The sequence below is a fragment of the Hypanus sabinus genome, chromosome 1 (genome assembly GCF_030144855.1).
Source record: "Hypanus sabinus isolate sHypSab1 chromosome 1, sHypSab1.hap1, whole genome shotgun sequence".
In the NCBI taxonomy this organism is placed as follows: domain Eukaryota; kingdom Metazoa; phylum Chordata; class Chondrichthyes; order Myliobatiformes; family Dasyatidae; genus Hypanus; species Hypanus sabinus.
The window spans coordinates 93,851,776-93,878,180 of record NC_082706.1 but is presented as its reverse complement, the minus strand read 5'-3'; positions in this window follow the sequence as shown (position 1 = coordinate 93,878,180).

Below are 26,405 nucleotides of genomic sequence, written 5' to 3'. Positions count from 1 at the left end.
CGGTGGTAACTGGAACCTCAGTGAGTGGAAGGGGACGGTGGTCATTGGAACCCCAGTGAGTGGAAGGGGACGGTGGTAACTGGAACCCCAGTGAGTGGAATGGGACGGTGGTGAGTGGAACCTCAGTGAGTGGAAGGAGACGGTGGTAACTGCAACCCCAGTGAGTGGAAGGAGACGGTGGTAATTGGAACCTCAGTGAGTGGAAGGAGACGGTGGTAACTGGAACCCCAGTGAGCGGAATGAGACGGTGGTAATTGGAACCTCAGTGAGTGGAAGGAGACGGTGGTAACTGGAACCCAGTGAGTGGAATGGGACGGTGGTAACTGGAACCCCAGTGAGTGGAATGAGACGGTGGTAATTGGAACCTCAGTGAGTGGAAGGAGACGGTGGTAATTGGAACCCCAGTGAGTGGAATGGGACGGTAGTAATTGGAACCCCAGTGAGCGGAATGGGACTGTGGTAACTGGAACCCAGTGAGTGGAAGGAGACGGTGGTAATTGGAACCCAGTGAGTGGAAGGAGACGGTGGTAACTGCAACACCAGTGAGTGGAATGCGATGGTGGCAACTGGAACCCCAGTGAGTGGAAGGGGACGGTGGTAACTGGAACCCCAGTGAGTGGAAGGAGACGGTGGTAATTGGAACCCCAGTGAGTGGAATGGGACGGTAGTAATTGGAACCCCAGTGAGCGGAATGGGACTGTGGTAACTGGAACCCCAGTGAGTGGAAGGGGACAGTGGTAATTGGAACCTCAGTGAGTGGAAGGGGACAGTGGTAACTGCAACACCAGTGAGTGGAAGGAGACGGTGGTAATTGGAACCCCAGTGAGTGGAAGGAGACGGTGGTAATTGGAACCTCTGTGAGTGGAAGGGGACAGTGGTAACTGCAACACCAGTGAGTGGAAGGGGACGGTGGTAACTGGAACCCCAGTGTGTGGAAGGAGACGGTGGTAATTGGAACCCCAGTGAGTGGAAGGGGACAGTGGTAACTGGAACCACAGTGAGTGGAGGGCGACGGTGGTAATTGGAACCCCAGTGAGTGGAGGGGGACGGTGGTAACTGGAACCACAGTGAGTGGAAGGGGACGGTGGGAACTGGAACCCCAGTGAGTGGAATGAGACGGTGGTAATTGGAACCTCAGTGAGTGGAAGGAGACGGTGGTAATTGGAACCCCAGTGAGTGGAATGGGACTGTGGTCATTGGAACCTCAGTGAGTGGAAGGAGACGGTGGTAACTGGAACCCCAGTGAGTGGAATGGGACGGTGGTAACTGGAACCCCAGTGAGTGGAAGGGGACAGTGGTAATTGGAACCCCAGTGAGTGGAATGGGACGGTAGTAATTGGAACCCCAGTGAGTGGAATGGGACTGTGGTAACTGGAACCCAGTGAGTGGAAGGAGAGGGTGGTAACTGGAACCCCAGTGAGTGGAATGAGACTGTGGTAACTGGAACACAGTGAGTGGAAGGAGACGGTGGTAATTGGAACCCCAGTGAGTGGAAGGAGACGGTGGGAATTGGAACCCCAGTGAGTGGAATAGGACTGTGGTAACTGGAACCCCTGTGGGTGGAAGGGGACGCTGGTTACTGGTACCCCAGTGAGTGGAATGGGACAGTGGTAACTGGAACCCCAGTGAGTGGAATGGGACGGTGGTAACTGGAACCCCAGTGAGTGGAACGGGATGGTGGTAACTGGACCACCAGTGAGTGGAGGGGACGGTGGTAACTGGAACCCCTGTGGGTGGAAGGGGACGATGGTTACTGGTACCCCAGTGAGTGGAAGGATACGGTGGTAATTGGAAACCCAGTGAGTGGAAGGGGACGGTGGAAACTGGAACCCCAGTGAGTGGAAGGATACGGTGGTAACTGGAACCCCAGTGAGTGGAAGGAGACGCTGGTAATTGGAACCTCAGTGAGTGGAAGGGGACGGTGGTAACTGGAACCCCAGTGAGTGGAAGGAGACGGTGGTAACTGGAACCCCAGTGAGCGGAATGAGACGGTGGTAATTGGAACCTCAGTGAGTGGAAGGAGACGGTGGTAACTGGAACCCCAGTGAGTGGAATGGGACGGTGGTAACTGGAACCCCAGTGAGTGGAATGAGACGGTGGTAGTTGGAACCTCAGTGAGTGGAAGGAGACGGTGGTAATTGGAACCCCAATGAGTGGAATGGGACTGTGGTAACTGGAACCCAGTGAGTGGAAGGTGACGGTGGTAATTGGAACCCCAGTGAGTGGAAGGAGACGGTGGTAACTGCAACACCAGTGAGTGGAATGCGATGGTGGCAACTGGAACCCCAGTGAGTGGAAGGGGACGGTGGTAACTGGAACCCCAGTGAGTGGAAGGAGACGGTGGTAACTGGAACCCCAGTGAGTGGAATGGGACGGTAGTAATTGGAACCCCAGTGAGCGGAATGGGACTGTGGTAACTGGAACCCAGTGAGTGGAAGGAGACGGTGGTAAATGGAACCCCAGTGAGTGGAAGGAGACCGTGGTAATTGGAACCTCAATGAATGGAAGGTGACAGTGGTAACTGCAACACCAGTGAGTGGATGGGGACGGTGGTAACTGGAACCCCAGTGAGTGGAAGGAGACAGTGGTAATTGGAACCCCAGTGAGTGGAAGGGGACAGAGGTAACTGGACCCACAGTGAGTGGAGGGGGACGGTGGTAATTGGAACCCCAGTGAGTGGAGGGGGACGGTGGTAACTGGAACCACAGTGAGTGGAATGAGACGGTGGTAACTGGAACCTCAGTGAGTGGAAGGGGACGGTGGTCATTGGAACCCCAGTGAGTGGAAGGGGACGGTGGTAACTGGAACCCCAGTGAGTGGAAGGGGACGGTGGTAACTGGAACCCCAGTGAGTGGAATGGGACGGTGGTGAGTGGAACCCCAGTGAGTGGAATGGGACGGTGGTGAGTGGAACCTCAGTGAGTGGAAGGAGACGGTGGTAACTGGAACCCCAGTGAGTGGAAGGAGACGGTGGTAATTGGAACCTCAGTGAGTGGAAGGAGACGGTGGTAACTGGAACCCCAGTGAGTGGAAGGAGACGGTGGTGAGTGGAACCTCAGTGAGTGGAAGGAGACGGTGGTAACTGCAACCCCAGTGAGTGGAAGGAGACGGTGGTAATTGGAACCTCAGTGAGTGGAAGGAGACGGTGGTAACTGGAACCCCAGTGAGCGGAATGAGACGGTGGTAATTGGAACCTCAGTGAGTGGAATGGGACTGTGGTAACTGGAACCCAGTGAGTGGAAGGAGACGGTGGTAACTGGAACCCCAGTGAGTGGAATGAGACTGTGGTAACTGGAACACAGTGAGTGGAAGGAGACGGTGGTAATTGGAACCCCAGTGAGTGGAAGGAGACGGTGGGAATTGGAACCCCAGTGAGTGGAATAGGACTGTGGTAACTGGAACCCCTGTGGGTGGAAGGGGACGCTGGTTACTGGTACCCCAGTGAGTGGAATGGGACAGTGGTAACTGGAACCCCAGTGAGTGGAATGGGACGGTGGTAACTGGAACCCCAGTGAGTGGAACGGGATGGTGGTAACTGGAACACCAGTGAGTGGAGGGGACGGTGGTAACTGGAACCCCTGTGGGTGGAAGGGGACGATGGTTACTGGTACCCCAGTGAGTGGAAGGATACGGTGGTAATTGGAAACCCAGTGAGTGGAAGGGGACGGTGGAAACTGGAACCCCAGTGAGTGGAAGGAGACGGTGGTAACTGGAACCCCAGTGAGCGGAATGAGACGGTGGTAATTGGAACCTCAGTGAGTGGAAGGGGACGGTGGTAACTGGAACCCCAGTGAGTGGAAGAGACGGTGGTAACTGGAACCCTCAGTGAGCGGAATGAGACGGTGTAATTGGAACCTCAGTGAGTGGAAGGAGACGTGGTAACTGGAACCCCAGTGAGTGGAATGGGACGGTGGTAACTGAACCCCAGTGAGTGGAATGAGACGGTGGTAGTTGGAACCTCAGTGAGTGGAAGGAGACGTGGTAATTGAACCCCAATGAGTGGAATGGGACTGTGGTAACTGGAACCCAGTGAGTGGAAGTGACGGTGGTAATTGGAACCCCAGTGAGATGGAAGGAGACGGTGGTAACTGCAATACCAGTGAGTGGAATGCGATGGTGGCAACTGGAACCCCAGTGAGTGAAGGGGACGGTGGTAACTGGAACCCCAGTGAGTGGAAGGAGACGGTGGTAACTGGAACCCCAGTGAGTGGAATGGGACGGTAGTAATTGGAACCCCAGTGAGCGAATGGGACTGTGGTAACTGGAACCCAGTGAGTGGAAGGAGACGGTGGTAAATGGAACCCCAGTGAGTGGAAGGAGACGGTGGTAATTGGAACCTCAATGAATGGAAGGGGACAGTGGTAACTGCAACACCAGTGAGTGGATGGGACGGTGGTAACTGGAACCCCAGTGAGTGGAAGGAGACAGTGGTAATTGGAACCCCAGTGAGTGGAAGGGGACAGAGGTAACTGGACCCACAGTGAGTGGAGGGGGACGGTGGTAATTGGAACCCCAGTGAGTGACAGGGGGACGGTGGTGAACTGGAACCACAGTGAGTGGAATGAGGACGTGGTAACTGGAACCTCATGAGTGGAAGGGGGACGGTGGTCATTGGAACCCCAGTGAGTGGAAGGGGACGGTGGTAACTGGAACCCCAGTGAGTGGAATGGGACGGTGGTGAGTGGAACCTCAGTGAGTGGAAGGAGACGGTGGTAACTGGAACCCCAGTGGAGTGGAAGGAGACGGTGGTAAATGGCACCTCAGTGAGTGGAAGGAGACGGTGGTAACTGGAACCCCAGTGAGTGGAAGGAGACGGTGGTGAGTGGAACCTCAGTGAGTGGAAGGAGACGGTGGTAACTGCAACCCCAGTGAGTGGAAGGAGACGGTGGTAATTGGAACCTCAGTGAGTGGAAGGAGACGGTGGTAACTGGAACCCCAGTGAGCGGAATGAGACGGTGGTAATTGAACCTCAGTGAGTGGAAGGAGACGGTGGTAACTGGAACCCAGTGAGTGGAATTGGACGGTGGTAACTGGAACCCCAGTGAGTGGAATGAGACGGTGGTAATTGGAACCTCATGAGGTGGAAGGAGACGGTGGTAATTGGAACCCCAGTGAGTGGAATGGGACGGTAGTAATTGGAACCCCAGTGAGCGGAATGGGACTGTGGTAACTGGAACCCAGTGAGTGGAAGGAGACGGTGGTAATTGGAACCCAGTGAGTGGAAGGAGACGGTGGTAACTGCAACACCAGTGAGTGGAATGCGATGGTGGCAACTGGAACCCCAGTGAGTGGAAGGGGACGTGGTAACTGGAACCCCAGTGAGTGGAAGGAGACGGTGTAATTGGAACCCCAGTGAGTGGAATGGGACGGTAGTAATTGGAACCCCAGTGAGCGAATGGGACTGTGGTAACTGGAACCCCAGTGAGTGGAAGGGGACAGTGGTAATTGGAACCTCAGTGAGTGGAAGGGGACAGTGGTAACTGCAAACACCAGTGAGTGGAAGGAGACGGTGGTAATTGGAACCCCAGTGAGTGGAAGGAGACGGTGGTAATTGGAACCTCAGTGAGTGGAAGGGGACAGTGGTAACTGCAACACCAGTGAGTGGAAGGGGACGGTGGTAACTGGAACCCCAGTTTGTGGAAGGAGACGGTGGTAATGGAACCCAGTGAGTGGAAGGGACAGTGGTAACTGGAACCACAGTGAGTGGAGGGCGACGGTGGTAATTGGAACCCCAGTGAGTGGAGGGGGACGGTGGTAACTGGAACCACAGTGAGTGGAATGAGACGGTGGTAACTGGAACCCCAGTGAGTGGAAGGGACGGTGGTAACTGGAACCACAGTGAGTGGAGGGGGACAGTGGTAACTGGAACCCCAGTGAGTGGAATGAGACTGTGGTAACTGGAAGGCCAATGAGTGGAAGGGGACAGTGGTAATTGGAACCCCAGTGAGTGGAAGGGGACGGTGGGAACTGGAACCCCAGTGAGTGGAATGAGACGGTGGTAATTGGAACCTCAGTGAGTGGAAGGAGACGGTGGTAATTGGAACCCCAGTGAGTGGAATGGGACTGTGGTCATTGGAACCTCAGTGAGTGGAAGGAGACGGTGGTAACTGGAACCCCAGTGAGTGGAATGGGACGGTGGTAACTGGAACCCCAGTGAGTTGAAGGGGACAGTGGTAATTGGAACCCCAGTGAGTGGAATGGGACGGTAGTAATTGGAACCCCAGTGAGTGGAATGGGACTGTGGTAACTGGAACCCAGTGAGTGGAAGGAGACGGTGGTAATTGGAACCCCAGTGAGTGGAAGGAGACGGTGGTAACTGCAACACCAGTGAGTGGAATGCGATGGTGGCAACTGGAACCCCAGTGAGTGGAAGGGGACGGTGGTAACTGGAACCCCAGTGAGTGGAAGGAGACGGTGGTAATTGGAACCCCAGTGAGTGGAATGGGACGGTAGTAATTGGAACCCCAGTGAGCGGAATGGGACTGTGGTAACTGGAACCCAGTGAGTGGAAGGAGACGGTGGTAATTGGAACCCCAGTGAGTGGAAGGAGATGGTGGTAATTGGAACCCCAGTGAGTGGAAGGAGACGGTGGTAATTGGAACCTCAGTGAGTGGAAGGGGACAGTGGTAACTGCAACCCCAGTGAGCGGAATGGGACGGTGGTAACTGGAACCCCAGTGTGTGGAAGGAGACGGTGGTAATTGGAACCCCAGTGAGTGGAAGGGGACAGTGGTAACTGGAACCACAGTTAGTGGAGGGCGACGGTGGTAATTGGAACCCCAGTGAGTGGAGGGGGACGGTGGTAACTGGAACCACAGTGAGTGGAATGAGACGGTGGTAACTGGAACCCCAGTGAGTGGAAGGGGACGGTGGTAACTGGAACCACAGTGAGTGGAGGGGGACAGTGGTAACTGGAACCCCAGTCAGTGGAATGGAACGGTGGTAACTGGAACCCCAGTGAGAGGAAGGGGACGGTGGTAACTGGAACCCCAGTCAGTGGAATGGGACGGTGGTAACTGGAACCGCAGTGAGTGGAATGGGACGGTGGTAACTGGAACCCCAGTCAGTGGAATGGAACGGTGGTAACTGGAACCCCAGTGAGTGGAAGAGGTCGATGTTAACTGGAACCCCAGTGGGTGGAAGGGGAAGGTGGTAACTGGAACCCCAGTGAGTGGAATGGGACGGTGGTAACTGGAACCCCAGTGAGTGGAATGGGACAGTGGTAATTGGAACCCCAGTGAGTGGAATGAGACGGTGGTAATTGAAACCCCAGTGAGTGGAATGCGATGGTGGTAACTGGAACCCCAGTGAGTGGAAGGAGACGGTAGTAATTGAAACCCCAGTGAGTGGAATGCGATGGTGGTAACTGGAACCCCAGTGAGTGGAAGGAGACGGTGGTAATTGGAACCCCAGTGAGTGGAAGGGGACGGTGGTAACTGGAACCCCAGATGTTGGAAGGAGACGGTGGTAATTCGAACCGCAGTGAGTGGAAGGGTACAGTGGTAACTGGAACCCCAGTGAGAGGAATGGGACGGTGGTAATTGGAACCTCAGTGACTGGAAGCGGACTGTGGTAACTGGAAAGCCAGTGAGTGGAATGAGACGGTGGTAACTGGAACCCCAGTGAGTGGAAGGGGACGCTGGTAACTGGAACCCCAGTGAGTGGAAGGAGACGGTGGTAACTGGCACCCCAGTGAGTGGAAGGAGACGGTGGTAACTGGAACCTCAGTGAGTGGAAAGGGTCTGTGGTAACTGGAACCCCAGTGAGTGGAAGGAGACGGTGGTGACTGGAACCCCAATGAGTGGAAGGAGACGGTGGTCATTGCAACCGCAGTGAGCGGAATGGGACGGTGGTAATTGGAAACCCAGTGAGTGGAATGGGACGGTGGTAATTGGAACCCCAGTGAGTGGAATGGGACGGTCGTAAATGGAACCCCAGTGAGTGGAATGGGAAGTTGGTAACTGGAACCCCAGTGAGTGGAATGGGAAGGTGGTGAGTGGAACCTCAGTGAGTGGAAGGAGACGGTGGTAACTGGAACCCCAGTGAGTGGAAGGAGACGGTGGTGAGTGGAACCTCAGTGAGTGGAAGGAGACGGTGGTAACTGCAACCCCAGTGAGTGGAAGGAGACGGTGGTAATTGGAACCTCAGTGAGTGGAAGGAGACGGTGGTAACTGGAACCCCAGTGAGCGGAATGAGACGGTGGTAATTGGAACCTCAGTGAGTGGAAGGAGACGGTGGTAACTGGAACCCAGTGAGTGGAATTCGACGGTGGTAACTGGAACCCCAGTGAGTGGAATGAGACGGTGGTAATTGGAACCTCAGTGAGTGGAAGGAGACGGTGGTAATTGGAACCTGGAACCCCAGTGAGTGGAATGGGACGGTAGTAATTGGAACCCCAGTGAGCGGAATGGGACTGTGGTAACTGGAACCCAGTGAGTGGAAGGAGACGGTGGTAATTGGAACCCAGTGAGTGGAAGGAGACGCTGGTAACTGCAACACCAGTGAGTGGAATGCGATGGTGGCAACTGGAACCCCAGTGAGTGGAAGGGGACGGTGGTAACTGGAACCCCAGTGAGTGGAAGGAGACGGTGGTAATTGGAACCCCAGTGAGTGGAATGGGACGGTAGTAATTGGAACCCCAGTGAGCGGAATGGGACTGTGGTAACTGGAACCCCAGTGAGTGGAAGGGGACAGTGGTAATTGGAACCTTAGTGAGTGGAAGGGGACAGTGGTAACTGCAACACCAGTGAGTGGAAGGAGACGGTGGTAATTGGAACCCCAGTGAGTGGAAGGAGACGGTGGTAATTGGAACCTCAGTGAGTGGAAGGGGACAGTGGTAACTGCAACACCAGTGAGTGGAAGGGGACGGTGGTAACTGGAACCCCAGTGTGTGGAAGGAGACGGTGGTAATTGGAACCCCAGTGAGTGTAAGGGGACAGTGGTAACTGGAACCACAGTGAGTGGAGGGCGACGGTGGTAATTGGAACCCCAGTGAGTGGAGGGGGACGGTGGTAACTGGAAGCACAGTGAGTGGAATGAGACGGTGGTAACTGGAACCCCAGTGAGTGGAAGGGGACGGTGGTAACTGGAACCACAGTGAGTGGAGGGGGACAGTGGTAACTGGAACCCCAGTGAGTGGAATGAGACTGTGGTAACTGGAAGGCCAATGAGTGGAAGGGGACAGTGGTAATTGGAACCCCAGTGAGTGGAAGGGGACGGTGGGAACTGGAACCCCAGTGAGTGGAATGAGACGGTGGAAAATTGGAACCTCAGTGAGTGGAAGGAGACGGTGGTAATTGGAACCCCAGTGAGTGGAATGGGACTGTGGTCATTGGAACCTCAGTGAGTGGAAGGAGACGGTGGTAACTGGAACCCCAGTGAGTGGAATGGGACGGTGGTAACTGGAACCCCAGTGAGTGGAAGGGGACAGTGGTAATTGGAACCCCAGTGAGTGGAATGGGACCGTAGTAATTGGAACCCCAGTGAGTGGAATGGGACTGTGTTAACTGGAACCCAGTGAGTGGAAGGAGACGGTGGTAATTGGAACCCCAGTGAGTGGAAGGAGACGGTGGTAACTGCAACACCAGTGAGTGGAATGCGATGGTGGCAACTGGAACCCCAGTGAGTGGAAGGGGACGGTGGTAACTGGAACCCCAGTGAGTGGATGGAGACGGTGGTAATTGGAACCCCAGTGAGTGGAATGGGACGGTAGTAATTGGAACCCCAGTGAGCGGAATGGGACTGTGGTAACTGGAACCCAGTGAGTGGAAGGAGACGGTGGTAATTGGAACCCCAGTGAGTGGAAGGAGACGGTGGTAATTGGAACCTCAGTGAGTGGAAGGGGACAGTGGTAACTGCAACACCAGTGAGTGGAAGGGGACGGTGGTAACTGGAACCCCAGTGTGTGGAAGGAGACGGTGGTAATTGGAACCCCAGTGAGTGGAAGGGGACAGTGGTAACTGGAACCACAGTGAGTGGAGGGCGACGGTGGTAATTGGAACCCCAGTGAGTGGAGGGGGACGGTGGTAACTGGAACCACAGTGAGTGGAATGAGACGGTGGTAACTGGAACCCCAGTGAGTGGAAGGGGACGGCGGTAACTGGAACCACAGTGAGTGGAGGGGGACAGTGGTAACTGGAACCCCAGTCAGTGGAATGGAACGGTGGTAACTGGAACCCCAGTGAGAGGAAGGGGACGGTGGTAACTGGAACCCCAGTCAGTGGAATGGGACGGTGGTAACTGGATCCGCAGTGAGTGGAATGGGACGGTGGTAACTGGAACCCCAGTCAGTGGAATGGAACGGTGGTAACTGGAACCCCAGTGAGTGGAAGAGGTCGATGTTAACTGGAACCCCAGTGGGTGGAAGGGGAAGGTGGTAACTGGAACCCCAGTGAGTGGAATGGGACAGTGGTAATTGGAACCCCAGTGAGTGGAATGAGACGGTGGTAATTGAAACCCCAGTGAGTGGAATGCGATGGTGGTAACTGGAACACCAGTGAGTGGAAGGAGACGGTGGTAATTGATACCCCAGTGAGTGGAATGCGATGGTGGTAACTGGAACCCCAGTGAGTGGAAGGAGACGGTGGTAATTGGAACCCCAGTGAGTGGAAGGGGACGGTGGTAACTGGAACCCCAGATGTTGGAAGGAGACGGTGGTAATTCGAACCGCAGTGAGTGGAAGGGTACAGTGGTAACTGGAACCCCAGTGAGAGGAATGGGACGGTGGTAATTGGAACCTCAGTGACTGGAAGCGGACTGTGGTAACTGGAAAGCCAGTGAGTGGAATGAGACGGTGGTAACTGGAACCCCAGTGAGTGGAAGGGGACGCTGGTAACTGGAACCCCAGTGAGTGGAAGGAGACGGTGGTAACTGGCACCCCAGTGAGTGGAAGGAGACGGTGGTAACTGGAACCTCAGTGAGTGGAAAGGGACTGTGGTAACTGGAACCCCAGTGAGTGGAAGGAGACGGTGGTGACTGGAACCCCAATGAGTGGAAGGAGACGGTGGTCATTGCAACCGCAGTGAGCGGAATGGGACGGTGGTAATTGGAAACCCAGTGAGTGGAATGGGACAGTGGTAATTGGAACCCCAGTGAGTGGAATGGGAAGTTGGTAACTGGAACCCCAGTGAGTGGAATGGGAAGTTGGTAACTGGAACCCCAGTGAGTGGAATGGGAAGGTGGTAACTGGAACCCCAGTGAGTTGAATGGGACGGTGGTAACTGGAACCCCAGTGAGTGGAATGGGACGGTGGTAACTGGAACCCCAGTGAGTGGAATGGAACGGTGGTAACTGGAACCCCAGTGAGTGTAAGGAGACGGAGGTCATTTGAACCCCAGTGAGTGGAAGGATACGGTGGTAACTGAAACCCAGTGAGTGTAAGGGGATGGTGGTAACTGGAACCTCAGTGAGTGGAAGGAGACGGTGGTAACTGGAACCCCAGTCAGTGGAAGGATACCGTGGTAACTGGAACCCCAGTGAGTGGAATGGGACGGTGGTAACTGGAACCCCAGTGGGTGGAAGGGGACGCTTGTAACTGGTACCCCAGTGAGTGGAATGGGACAGTGGTAACTGGAACCCCAGTGAGTGGAATGGGACGGTGGTAACTGGAACCCCAGTGGGTGGAATGGGACACTGGTAACTGGAACCCCAGTGAGTGGAATGGGACGGTGGTAACTGGAACCCAAGTGAGTGGAACGGGACGGTGGTAACTGGAACCCCAGTGAGTGGAAGGGGACGGTGGTAACTGGAACCACAGTCAGTGGAAGGATACGGTGGTAACTGGAACCCCAGTGAGTGGAAGGATACGGTGGTAATTGGAACCCCAGTGAGTGGAAGGAGACGGTGGAAACTGGAACCCCAGTGAGTGGAAAGATACGGTGGTAACTGGAACCCCAGTGAGTGGAATTGGACGTGGTAACTGGAACCCCAGTGGGTGGAAGGGGACGCTGGGAACTGGAACCCCAGTGAGTGGAATGGGACGGTGGTAACTGGAACCCCAGTGAGTGGAAGGGGACGGTGGTAATTGGAACCCCAGTGAGTGGAATGGGACGGTGGTAACTGGAACCCCAGTGGGTGGAAGGGGACGCTGGTAACTGGTACCCCAGTGTGTGGAATGGGACAGTGGTAACTGGAACCCCAGTGAGTGGAATGGGACGGTGGTAACTGGAACCCCAGTGAGTGGAACGGGACGGTGGTAACTGGAACCCCAGTGAGTGGAATGGGACGGTGGTAACTGGAACCCCAGTCAGTGGAAGGATACGGTGGTAATTGGAACGCCAGTGAGTGGAAGGGGACGGTGGAAACTGGAACCCCAGTGAGTGGAAGGATGCGGTGGTAACTGGAACCCCAGTGAGTGGAAGGAGACGGTGGTAATTGGAGCCTCAGTGAGTGGAAGGAGACGGTGGTAACTGGAACCCCAGTGAGCGGAAGGAGACGGTGGTAATTGGAACCTCAGTGAGTGGAAGGAGACGGTGGTAACTGGAACCCCAGTGAGTGGAATGGGACGGTGGTAACTGGAACCCCAGTGAGTGGAATGAGACGGTGGTAATTGGAACCTCAGTGAGTGGAAGGAGACGGTGGTAATTGGAACCCCAGTGAGTGGAATGGGACGGTAGTAATTGGAACCCCAGTGAGCGGAATGGGACTGTGGTAACTGGAACCCAGTGAGTGGAAGGAGACGGTGGTAATTGGTACCCCAGTGAGTGGAAGGAGACGGTGGTAACTGCAACACCAGTGAGTGGAATGCGATGGTGGCAACTGGAACCCCAGTGAGTGGAAGGGGACGGTGGTAACTGGAACCCCAGTGAGTGGAAGGAGACGGTGGTAACTGGAACCCCAGTGAGTGGAATGGGACGGTAGTAATTGGAACCCCAGTGAGCGGAATGGGACTGTGGTAACTGGAACCCAGTGAGTGGAAGGGAGACGGTGGTAAATGGAACCCCAGTGAGTTTAAGGAGACGGTGGTAATTGGAACCTCAGTGAATGGAAGGGGACAGTGGTAACTGCAACACCAGTGAGTGGAAGGGGACGGTGGTAACTGGAACCCCAGTGAGTGGAAGGAGACAGTGGTAATTGGAACCCCAGTGAGTGGAAGGGGACAGTGGTAACTGGACCCACAGTGAGTGGAAGGAGACAGTGGTAACTGGAACGCCAATGAGTGGAAGGGGACAGTGGTAATTGGAACCCCAGTGAGTGGAAGGGGACGGTGGTAACTGGAACCCCAGTGAGTGGAAGGGGACAGTGGTAACTGGAACCCCAGTCAGTGGAATGGAACGGTGGTAACTGGAACCCCAGTGAGTGGAAGGGGACGGTGGTAACTGGAACCCCAGTCACTGGAATGGGACGGTGGTAACTGGAACCCCAGTGAGTGGAATGGGACGGTGGTAACTGGAACCCCAGTGAGTGGAAGGAGACGGTGGTCATTTGAACCCCAGTGAGTGGAAGGATACGGTGGTCATTGGAACCCCAGTGAGTGGAAGGATACGGTGGTAACTGGAACCCAGTGAGTGGAAGGATACGGTAGTAATTGGAACCCCAGTGAGTGGAAGGGGACGGTGGTAACTGGAACCCCAGTGAGTGGAAGGATACGGTGGTAACTGGAACCCCAGTCAGTGGAAGGATACTGTGGTAACTGGAACCCCAGTGAGTGGAAGGAGACGGTAGTAATTGGAACCCCAGTGGGTGGAAGGGGACGGTGGTAACTGGAACCCCAGTCAGTGGAAGGATACCGTGGTAACTGGAACCACAGTGAGTGAAAGGATACGGTAGTAATTGGAACCCCAGTGAGTGGAAGGGGACGGTGGTAACTGGAACCCCAGTGAGTGGAAGGATACGGTGGTAACTGGAACCCCAGTGAGTGGAATGGGACGGTGGTAATTGGAACCCCAGTGAGTGGAAGGGGACGGTGGTAACTGGAACCCCAGTGAGTGGAAGGATACAGTGGTGACTGGAACCCCAGTGAGTGGAAGGAGACGGTGGTAATTGGAACCCCAGTGAGTGGAAGGGGACGGTGGTAACTGGAACCCCAGTGGGTGGAAGGGGACGCTTGTAACTGGTACCCCAGTGAGTGGAATGGGACAGTGGTAACTGGAACCCCAGTGAGTGGAATGGGACGGTGGTAACTCGAACCCCAGTGGGTGGAATGGGACACTGGTAACTGGAACCCCAGTGAGTGGAATGGGACGGTGGTAACTGGAACCCCAGTGAGTGGAACGGGACGGTGGTAACTGGAACCCCAGTGAGTGGAAGGGGACGGTGGTAACTGGAACCCCAGTCAGTGGAAGGATACGGTGGTAACTGGAACCCCAGTGAGTGGAAAGATACGGTGGTAATTGGAACCCCAGTGAGTGGAAGGGGACGGTGGAAACTGGAACCCCAGTGAGTGGAACGATACGGTGGTAACTGGAACCCCAGTGAGTGGAATGGGACGTGGTAACTGGAACCCCAGTGGGTGGAAGGGGACGCTGGGAACTGGAACCCCAGTGAGTGGAATGGGACGGTGGTAACTGGAACCCCAGTGAGTGGAAGGGGACGGTGGTAACTGGAAAACCAGTGAGTGGAAGGGGACGGTCGTAATTGGAACCCCAGTGAGTGGAATGGGACGGTGGTAACTGGAACCCCAGTGGGTGGAAGAGGACGCTGGTAACTGGTACCCCAGTGAGTGGAATGGGACAGTGGTAACTGGAACCCCAGTGAGTGGAAGGGGACGGTGGTAACTGGAACCCCAGTCTGTAGAAGGATACGGTGGTACCTGGAACCCCAGTGAGTGGAAGGATACGGTGGTAATTGGAACCCCAGTGAGTGGAACGGGACGGTGGTAACTGGAACCCCAGTGAGTGGAAGGGGACGGTGGTAACTGGAACCCCAGTCTGTAGAAGGATACGGTGGTACCTGGAACCCCAGTGAGTGGAAGGATACGGTGGTAATTGGAAACCCAGTGAGTGGAAAGGGACGGTGGAAACTGGAACCCCAGTGAGTGGATGGATACGGTGGTAACTGGAACCCCAGTGAGTGGAAGGAGACGGTGGTAATTGGAACCTCAGTGAGTGGAAGGAGACGGTGGTAACTGGAACCCCAGTGAGTGGAATGGGACGGTGGTAACTGGAACCCCAGTGAGTGGAATGAGACGGTGGTAATTGGAACCTCAGTGAGTGGAAGGACACGGTGGTAATTGGAACCCCAGTGAGTGGATTGGGACGGTAGTAATTGGAACCCCAGTGAGCGGAATGGGACTGTGGTAACTGGAACCCCAGTGAGTGGAAGGAGACGGTGGTAATTGGAACCCCAGTGAGTGGAAGGAGACGGTGGTAACTGCAACACCAGTGAGTGGAATGAGACGGTGGTAACTGGAACCCCAGTGAGTGGAATGGGACGGTAGTAATTGGAACCCCAGTGAGCGGAATGGGACTGTGGTAAATGGAACCCCAGTGAGTGGAAGGAGACGGTGGTAATTGGAAGCTCAGTGAATGGAAGGGGACAGTGGTAACTGGAACCCCAGTGAGTGGAATGGGACGGTGGTAATTGGAACCCCAGTGAGTGCAATGGGACGGTGGTAACTGGAACCCCAGTGAGTGGAATGGGATGGTGGTAACTGGAACCCCAGTGAGTGGAATGGGACGGTGGTAACTGGAACCCCAGTGAGTGGAATGGGACGGTGGTAACTGGAACCCCAGTGAGTGGAAGGAGACGGTGGTCATTTGAACCCCAGTGAGTGGAAGGATACGGTGGTCATTGGAACCCCAGTGAGTGGAAGGATACGGTGGTAACTGGAACCCAGTGAGTGTAAGGGGATGGTGGTAACTGGAACCCCAGTGAGTGGAAGGAGACGGTGGTAACTTGAACCCCAGTCAGTGGAAGGATACCGTGGTAACTGGAACCACAGTGAGTGGAAGGATACGGTAGTAATTGGAACCCCTGTGAGTGGAAGTGGACGGTGGTAACTGGAACCCCAGTCAGTGGAATGGGACGGTGGTAACTGGAACCCCAGTGGGTGGAAGGGGACGCTTGTAACTGGTACCCCAGTGAGTGGAATGGGACTGTGGTAACTGGAACCCCAGTGAGTGGAATGGGACGGTGGTAACTGGAACCCCAGTGGGTGGAATGGGACACTGGAAACTGGAACCCCAGTGAGTGGAATGGGACGGTGGTAACTGGTACCCCAGTGAGTGGAACGGGACGGTGGTAACTGGAACCCCAGTGAGTGGAAGGATACGGTGGTAATTGGAACCCCAGTGAGTGGAATGAGACTGTGGTAACTGGAACGCCAAAGAGTGGAAGGGGACAGTGGTAATTGGAACCCCAGTGAGTGGAAGGGGACGGTGGGAACTGGAACTCCAGTGAGTGGAATGAGACTGTGGTAACTGGAACCCCAGTGAGTGGAATGGAACGGTGGTAACTGGAACCCCAGTGAGTGGAAGGGGACGGTGGTAACTGGAACCTCTGTGAGTGGAAGGAGACGGTGGTAATTGGAAACCCAGAGTGTGGAATGGGACTGTGGTAACTGGAACCCAGTGAGTGGAAGGAGACGGTGGTAACTGGAACCCAGTGAGTGGAAGGAGACGGTGGTAATTGGAACCTCAGTGAGTGGAAGGGGACAGTGGTAACTGCAACACCAGTGAGTGGAAGGGGACGGTGGTAACTGGAACCCCAGTGAGTGGACGGAGACGGTGGTGAGTGGAACCTCAGTGAGTGGAAGGAGACGGTGGTAACTGCAACCCCAGTGAGTGGAAGGAGACGGTGGTAATTGGAACCTCAGTGAGTGGAAGGAGACGGTGGTAACTGGAACCCCAGTGAGCGGAATGAGACGGTGGTAATTGGAACCTCAGTGAGTGGAAGGAGACGGTGGTAACTGGAACCCCAGTGAGTGGAATGGGACGGTGGTAACTGGAACCCCAGTGAGTGGAATGAGAAGGTGGTAATTGGAACCTCAGTGAGTGGAAGGGGACGGTGGTAATTGGAACCCCAGTGAGTGGAAGGGGACAGTGGTAACTGGAACCACAGTGAGTGGAGGGGGACGGTGGTAATTGGAACCCCAGTGATTGGAGGGGGACTGTGGTAACTGGAACCCCAGTGAGTGGAAGGGGACGGTGGTAACTGGAACCACAGTGAGTGGAGGGGGACGGTGGTAACTGGAACCCCAGTGAGTGGAATGAGACTGTGGTAACTGTAACGCCAATGAGTGGAAGGGGACAGTGGTAATTGGAACCCCAGTGAGTGGAAGGGGACGGTGGGAACTGGAACCCCAGTGAGTGGAAGGGGACGGTGGTAACTGGAACCACAGTGAGTGGAGGGGGACGGTGGTAACTGGAACCCCAGTGAGTGGAATGAGACTGTGGTAACTGTAACGCCAATGAGTGGAAGGGGACGGTGGTAACTGGAACCTCAGTGAGTGGAATGGGACAGTGGTAATTGGAACCCCAGTGAGTGGAAGGGGACGGTGGGAACTGGAACTCCAGTGATTGGAAGGAGACGGTGGTAATTGGAACCTCAGTGAGTGGAAGGAGACGGTGGTAACTGGAACCCCAGTGAGTGGAATGGGACGGTGCTAACTGGAACCCCAGTGAGTGGAATGAGAAGGTGGTAATTGGAACCTCAGTGAGTGGAAGGGGACGGTGGTAATTGGAACCCCAGTGAGTGGAAGGGGACAGTGGTAACTGGAACCACTGTGAGTGGAGGGGGACGGTGGTAATTGGAACCCCAGTGAGTGGAGGGGGACTGTGGTAACTGGAACCCCAGTGAGTGGAAGGGGACGGTGGTAACTGGAACCACAGTGAGTGGAGGGGGACGGTGGTAACTGGAACCTCAGTGAGTGGAATGAGACTGTGGTAACTGTAACACCAATGAGTGGAAGGGGACAGTGGTAATTGGAACCCCAGTGAGTGGAAGGGGACGGTGGGAACTGGAACCCCAGTGAGTGGAAGGGGACGGTGGTAACTGGAACCACAGTGAGTGGAGGGGGACGGTGGTAACTGGAACCCCTGTGAGTGGAATGAGACTGTGGTAACTGTAACGCCAATGAGTGGAAGTGGACAGTGGTAATTGGAACCCCAGTGAGTGGAAGGGGACGGTGGGAACTGGAACTCCAGTGATTGGAAGGAGACAGTGGTAACTGGAAACCCAGTCAGTGGAATGGAACGGTGGTAACAGGAACCCCAGTGAGTGGAAGGGGACGGTGGTAACTGGAACCCCAGTGAGTGGAAGGGGACAGTGGTAACTGGAACCCCAGTCAGTGGAATGGAACGGTGGTAACTGGAACCCCAGTGATTGGAAGGGGACGGTGGTAACTGGAACCCCAGTCAGTGGAATGGTACGGTGGTAATTGGAACCTCAGTGAGTGGAAGCGGACTGTGGTAACTGGCAAGCCAGTGAGTGGAATGAGACGGTGGTAACTGGAAACCCAGTGAGTGGAAGGGGACGCTGGTAACTGGAACCCCAGTGAGTGGAAGGAGACGGTGGTAACTGGAACCCCAGTGAGTGGAAGGAGACGGTGGTAACTGGAACCTCAGTGAGTGGAAAGGGACTGTGGTAACTGGAACCCCAGTGAGTGGAAGGAGACGGTGGTGACTGGATCCCCAAAGAGTGGAAGGAGACGGAGGTCATTGCAACCGCAGTGATCGGAATGGGACGGTGGTAATTGGAAACCCAGTGAGTGGAATGGGACGGTGGTAATTGGAACCCCAGTGAGTGGAATGGGACGGTCGTAAATGGAACCCCAGTGAGTGGAATGGGAAGGTGGTAACTGGAACCCCAGTGAGTGGAATGGGACGGTGGTAACTGAAACCCCAGTGAGTGGAATGGGACGGTGGTAATTGGAACCCCAGTGAGTGGAATGGGACGGTGGTAACTGGAACCCCAGTGAGTGGAATGGGACGGTGGTAACTGGAACCCCAGTGAGTGGAATGGGACGGTGGTAACTGGAACCCCAGTGAGTGGAATGGGACGGTGGTAACTGGAACCCCAGTGAGTGGAAAGAGACGGTGGTCATTTGAACCCCAGTGAGTGGAAGGATACGGTGGTCATTGGAACCCCAGTGAGTGGAAGGATACGGTGGTAACTGGAACCCAGTGAGTGTAAGGGGATGGTGGTAACTGGAACCCCAGTGAGTGGAAGGAGACGGTGGTAACTTGAACCCCAGTCAGTGGAAGGATACCGTGGTAACTGGAACCACAGTGAGTGGAAGGATACGGTAGTAATTGGAACCCCTGTGAGTGGAAGGGGACGGTGGTAACTGGAACCCCAGTCAGTGGAATGGGACGGTGGTAACTGGAACCCCAGTGGGTGGAAGGGGACGCGTAACTGGTACCCCAGTGAGTGGAATGGGACTGTGGTAACTGGAACCCCAGTGAGTGGAATGGGACGGTGGTAACTGGAACCCCAGTGGGTGGAATGGGACACTGGTAACTGGAACCCCAGTGAGTGGAATGGGACGGTGGTAACTGGAACCCCAGTGAGTGGAATGGGACGGTGGTAACTGGAACCCCAGTGAGTGGAAGGGGACGTTGATAATTGGAACCCCAGTGAGTGGAATGGGACGGTGGTAATTGGAACCCCAGTGAGTGGAAGGGGACGGTGGGAACTGGAACTCCAGTGAGTGGAAGGAGACAGTGGTAACTGGAACCCCAGTCAGTGGAATGGAACGGTGGTAACTGGAACCCCAGTAAGTGGAAGGGGACGGTGGTAACTGGAACCTCTGTGATTGGAAGGAGACGGTGGTAATTGGAACCCCAGAGAGTGGAATGGGACGGTAGTAATTGGAACCCCAGTGAGCGGAATGGGACTGTGGTAACTGGAACCCAGTGAGTGGAAGGAGACGGTGGTAATTGGAAACCAGTGAGTGGAAGGAGACGGTGGTAATTGGAACCTCAGTGAGTGGAAGGGGACAGTGGTAACTGCAACACCAGTGAGTGGAAGGGGACGGTGGTAACTGGAACCCCAGTGATTGGAAGGAGACAGTGGTAATTGGAACCCCAGTGAGTGGAACGGGACAGTGGTAACTGGAAGCACAGTGAGTGGAGGGGGACGGTGGTAATTGGAACCCCAGTGAGTGGAGGGGGACTGTGGTAACTGGAACCACAGTGAGTGGAATGAGACGGTGGTAACTGGAACCCCAGTGAGTGGAAGGGGACGGTGGTAACTGGAACACCAGTGAGTGAAAGGATACGGTGGTAACTGGAACCCCAGTGAGTGGAAGGATACGGTGGTAATTGGAACCCCAGTGAGTGGAAGGGGACGGTGGAAACTGGAACCCCAGTGAGTGGAAAGATACGGTGGTAACTGGAACCCCAGTGAGTGGAATGGGACATGGTAACTGGAACCCCAGTGGGTGGAAGGGGACGCTGGGAACTGGAACCCCAGTGAGTGGAATGGGACGGTGGTAACTGGAACCCCAGTGAGTGGAAGGGGACGGTGGTAACTGGAAACCCAGTGAGTGGAAGGGGACGGTGGTAATTGGAACCCCAGTGAGTGGAATGGGACGGTGGTAACTGGAACCCCAGTGGGTGGAAGGGGACGCTGGTAACTGGTACCCCAGTGAGTGGAATGGGACAGTGGTAACTGGAACCCCAGTGAGTGGAATGGGATCGTGGTAACTGGAACCCCAGTGAGTGGAACGGGACGGTGGTAACTGGAACCCCAGTGAGTGGAAGGGGACGGTGGTAACTGGAACCCCAGTCACTGGAAGGATATGGTGGTAACTGGAACCCCAGTGAGTGGAAGGATACAGTGGAAACTGGAACCCCAGTGAGTGGAATGGGACAGTGGTAATTGGAACCCCAGTGAGTGGAAGGGGACGGTGGGAACTGGAACTCCAGTGAGTGGAAGGAGACAGTGGTAACTGGAACCCCAGTCAGTGGAATGGAACGGTGGTAACTGGAACCCCAGTCAGTGGAATGGAACGGCGGTAACTGGAACCCCAGTGAGTGGAAGGGGACGGTGGTAACTGGAACCTCTGTGAGTGGAAGGAGACGGTGGTAATTGGAACCCCAGAGAGTGGAATGGGACGGTAGTAATTGGAACCCCAGTGAGCGGAATGGGACTGTGGTAACTGAAACCCAGTGAGTGGAAGGAGACGGTGGTAATTGGAACCCCAGTGAGTGGAAGGAGACGGTGGTAATTGGAACCTCAGTGAGTGGAAGGGGACAGTGGTTACTGCAACACCAGTGAGTGGAAGGGGACGGTGGTAACTGGAACCCCAGTGAGTGGAAGGAGACAGTGGTAATTGGAACCCCAGTGAGTGGAAGGGGACAGTGGTAACTGGAACCACAGTGAGTGGAGGGGGACGGTGGTAATTGGAACACCAGTGAGTGGAGGGGGACTGTGGTAACTGGAACCACAGTGAGTGGAATGAGACGGTGGTAACTGGATCCCCAGTGAGTGGAAGGGGACGGTGGTAACTGGAACCACAGTGAGTGGAGGGGGACGGTGGTAACTGGAACCCCAGTGAGTGGAATGAGACTGTGGTAACTGTAACGCCAATGAGTGGAAGGGGACAGTGGTAATTGGAACTCCAGTGAGTGGAAGGGGACGGTGGGAACTGGAACTCCAGTGATTGGAAGGAGACAGTGGTAACTGGAACCCCAGTCAGTGGAATGGAACTGTGGTAACAGGAACCCCAGTGAGTGGAAGGGGACGGTGGTAACTGGAACCCCAGTGAGTGGAAGGGGACAGTGGTAACTGGAACCCCAGTCAATGGAATGGAACGGTGGTAACTGGAACCCCAGTGATTGGAATGGGACGGTGGTAACTGGAACCCCAGTCAGTGGAATGGGACGGTGGTAATTGGAACCCCTGTGAGTGGAAGGAGACGGTGGTAATTGGAACCCCAGTGAGTGGAATGGGACGGTAGTAATTGGAACCCCAGTGAGCGGAATGGGACTGTGGTAACTGGAACCCAGTGAGTGGAAGGAGACGGTGGTAATTGGAACCCCAGTGAGTGGAAGGAGACGGTGGTAATTGGAACCTCAGTGAGTGGAAGGGGACAGTGGTAACTGCAACACCAGTGAGTGGAATGGGACGGTGGTAACTGGAACCCCAGTGAGTGGAATGGGACGGTAGTAATTGGAACCCCAGTGAGCGGAATGGGACTGTGGTAACTGGAACCCAGTGAGTGGAAGGAGACGGTGGTAACTGGAACCCAGGTCAGTGGAAGGATACCGTGGTAACTGGAACCACAGTGAGTGGAAGGATACGGTAGTAATTGGAACCCCAGTGAGTGGAAGGGGACGGTGGTAACTGGAACCCCAGTGATTGGAAGGGTATGGTGGTAACTGGAACCCCAGTGAGTGGAATGGGACGGTGGTAACTGGAATCCCAGTGAGTGGAATGGGACAGTGGTAACTCGAACCCGAGTTGGTGGAATGGGACACTGGTAACTGGAACCCCAGTGAGTGGAATGAGACTGTGGTAACTGGAACCCCAGTGAGTGGAAGGGGACCGTGGTAACTGGAAACCCAGTGAGTGGAATGGGACGGTGGTAACTGGAACCCCAGTGAGTGGAATGGGATGGTGGTAACTGGAACCCCAGTGAGTGGAATGGGACGGTGGTAACTGGAACCCCAGTGAGTGGAATGGGACGGTGGTAACTGGAACCCCAGTGATTGGAATGGGACGGTGGTAACTGGAACCCCAGTCAGTGGAATGGGACGGTGGTAATTGGAACCCCTGTGAGTGGAAGGAGACGGTGGTAATTGGAACCCCAGTGAGTGGAATGGGACGGTAGTAATTGGAACCCCAGTGAGCGGAATGGGACTGTGGTAACTGGAACCCAGTGAGTGGAAGGAGACGGTGGTAATTGGAACCCCAGTGAGTGGAAGGAGACGGTGGTAATTGGAACCTCAGTGAGTGGAAGGGGACAGTGGTAACTGCAACACCAGTGAGTGGAATGGGACGGTGGTAACTGGAACCCCAGTGAGTGGAATGGGACGGTAGTAATTGGAACCCCAGTGAGCGGAATGGGACTGTGGTAACTGGAACCCAGTGAGTGGAAGGAGACGGTGGTAACTGGAACCCAGGTCAGTGGAAGGATACCGTGGTAACTGGAACCACAGTGAGTGGAAGGATACGGTAGTAATTGGAACCCCAGTGAGTGGAAGGGGACGGTGGTAACTGGAACCCCAGTGAGTGGAAGGGTATGGTGGTAACTGGAACCCCAGTGAGTGGAATGGGACGGTGGTAACTGGAATCCCAGTGAGTGGAATGGGACAGTGGTAACTCGAACCCCAGTTGGTGGAATGGGACACTGGTAACTGGAACCCCAGTGAGTGGAATGAGACTGTGGTAACTGGAACCCCAGTGAGTGGAAGGGGACCGTGGTAACTGGAAACCCAGTGAGTGGAATGGGACGGTGGTAACTGGAACCCCAGTGAGTGGAATGGGATGGTGGTAACTGGAACCCCAGTGAGTGGAATGGGACGGTGGTAACTGGAACCCCAGTGAGTGGAATGGGACGGTGGTAACTGGAACCCCAGTGAGTGGAAGGAGACGGTGGTCATTTGAACCCCAGTGAGTGGAAGGATACGGTGGTCATTGGAACCCCAGTGAGTGGAAGGATACGGTGGTAACTGGAACCCAGTGAGTGTAAGGGGATGGTGGTAACTGGAACCCCAGTGAGTGGAAGGAGACGGTGGTAACTTGAACCCCAGTCAGTGGAAGGATACCGTGGTAACTGGAACCACAGTGAGTGGAAGGATACGGTAGTAATTGGAACCCCTGTGAGTGGAAGTGGACGGTGGTAACTGGAACCCCAGTCAGTGGAATGGGACGGTGGTAACTGGAACCCCAGTGGGTGGAAGGGGACGCTTGTAACTGGTACCCCAGTGAGTGGAATGGGACTGTGGTAACTGGAACCCCAGTGAGTGGAATGGGACGGTGGTAACTGGAACCCCAGTGGGTGGAATGGGACACTGGAAACTGGAACCCCAGTGAGTGGAATGGGACGGTGGTAACTGGAACCCCAGTGAGTGGAACGGGACGGTGGTAACTGGAACCCCAGTGAGTGGAAGGATACGGTGGTAATTGGAACCCCAGTGAGTGGAATGAGACTGTGGTAACTGGAACGCCAAAGAGTGGAAGGGGACAGTGGTAATTGGAACCCCAGTGAGTGGAAGGGGACGGTGGGAACTGGAACTCCAGTGAGTGGAATGAGACTGTGGTAACTGGAACCCCAGTGAGTGGAATGGAACGGTGGTAACTGGAACCCCAGTGAGTGGAAGGGGACGGTGGTAACTGGAACCTCTGTGAGTGGAAGGAGACGGTGGTAATTGGCAACCCAGAGTGTGGAATGGGACTGTGGTAACTGGAACCCAGTGAGTGGAAGGAGACGGTGGTAACTGGAACCCAGTGAGTGGAAGGAGACGGTGGTAATTGGAACCTCAGTGAGTGGAAGGGGACAGTGGTAACTGCAACACCAGTGAGTGGAAGGGGACGGTGGTAACTGGAACCCCAGTGAGTGGACGGAGACGGTGGTGAGTGGAACCTCAGTGAGTGGAAGGAGACGGTGGTAACTGCAACCCCAGTGAGTGGAAGGAGACGGTGGTAATTGGAACCTCAGTGAGTGGAAGGAGACGGTGGTAACTGGAACCCCAGTGAGCGGAATGAGACGGTGGTAATTGGAACCTCTGTGAGTGGAAGGAGACGGTGGTAACTGGAACCCCAGTGAGTGGAATGAGAAGGTGGTAATTGGAACCTCAGTGAGTGGAAGGGGACGGTGGTAATTGGAACCCCAGTGAGTGGAAGGGGACAGTGGTAACTGGAACCACAGTGAGTGGAGGGGGACGGTGGTAATTGGAACCCCAGTGAGTGGAGGGGGACTGTGGTAACTGGAACCCCAGTGAGTGGAAGGGGACGGTGGTAACTGGAACCACAGTGAGTGGAGGGGGACGGTGGTAACTGGAACCCCAGTGAGTGGAATGAGACTGTGGTAACTGTAACGCCAATGAGTGGAAGGGGACAGTGGTAATTGGAACCCCAGTGAGTGGAAGGGGACGGTGGGAACTGGAACCCCAGTGAGTGGAAGGGGACGGTGGTAACTGGAACCACAGTGAGTGGAGGGGGACGGTGGTAACTGGAACCCCAGTGAGTGGAATGAGACTGTGGTAACTGTAACGCCAATGAGTGGAAGGGGACAGTGGTAATTGGAACCCCAGTGAGTGGAAGGGGACGGTGGGAACTGGAACTCCAGTGATTGGAAGGAGACGGTGGTAATTGGAACCTCAGTGAGTGGAAGGAGACGGTGGTAACTGGAACCCCAGTGAGTGGAATGGGACGGTGGTAACTGGAACCCCAGTGAGTGGAATGAGAAGGTGGTAATTGGAACCTCAGTGAGTGGAAGGGGACGGTGGTAATTGGAACCCCAGTGAGTGGAAGGGGACAGTGGTAACTGGAACCACAGTGAGTGGAGGGGGACGGTGGTAATTGGAACCCCAGTGAGTGGAGGGGGACTGTGGTAACTGGAACCCCAGTGAGTGGAAGGGGACGGTGGTAACTGGAACCACAGTGAGTGGAGGGGGACGGTGGTAACTGGAACCTCAGTGAGTGGAATGAGACTGTGGTAACTGTAACACCAATGAGTGGAAGGGGACAGTGGTAATTGGAACCCCAGTGAGTGGAAGGGGACGGTGGGAACTGGAACCCCAGTGAGTGGAAGGGGACGGTGGTAACTGGAACCACAGTGAGTGGAGGGGGACGGTGGTAACTGGAACCCCTGTGAGTGGAATGAGACTGTGGTAACTGTAACGCCAATGAGTGGAAGGGGACAGTGGTAATTGGAACCCCAGTGAGTGGAAGGGGACGGTGGGAACTGGAACTCCAGTGATTGGAAGGAGACAGTGGTAACTGGAACCCCAGTCAGTGGATTGGAACGGTGGTAACAGGAACCCCAGTGAGTGGAAGGGGACGGTGGTAACTGGAACCCCAGTGAGTGGAAGGGGACAGTGGTAACTGGAACCCCAGTCAGTGGAATGGAACGGTGGTAACTGGAACCCCAGTGATTGGAAGGGGACGGTGGTAACTGGAACCCCAGTCAGTGGAATGGTACGGTGGTAATTGGAACCTCAGTGAGTGGAAGCGGACTGTGGTAACTGGCAAGCCAGTGAGTGGAATGAGACGGTGGTAACTGGAAACCCAGTGAGTGGAAGGGGACGCTGGTAACTGGAACCCCAGTGAGTGGAAGGAGACGGTGGTAACTGGAACCCCAGTGAGTGGAAGGAGACGGTGGTAACTGGAACCTCAGTGAGTGGAAAGGGACTGTGGTAACTGGAACCCCAGTGAGTGGAAGGAGACGGTGGTGACTGGATCCCCAAAGAGTGGAAGGAGACGGAGGTCATTGCAACCGCAGTGATCGGAATGGGACGGTGGTAATTGGAAACCCAGTGAGTGGAATGGGACGGTGGTAATTGGAACCCCAGTGAGTGGA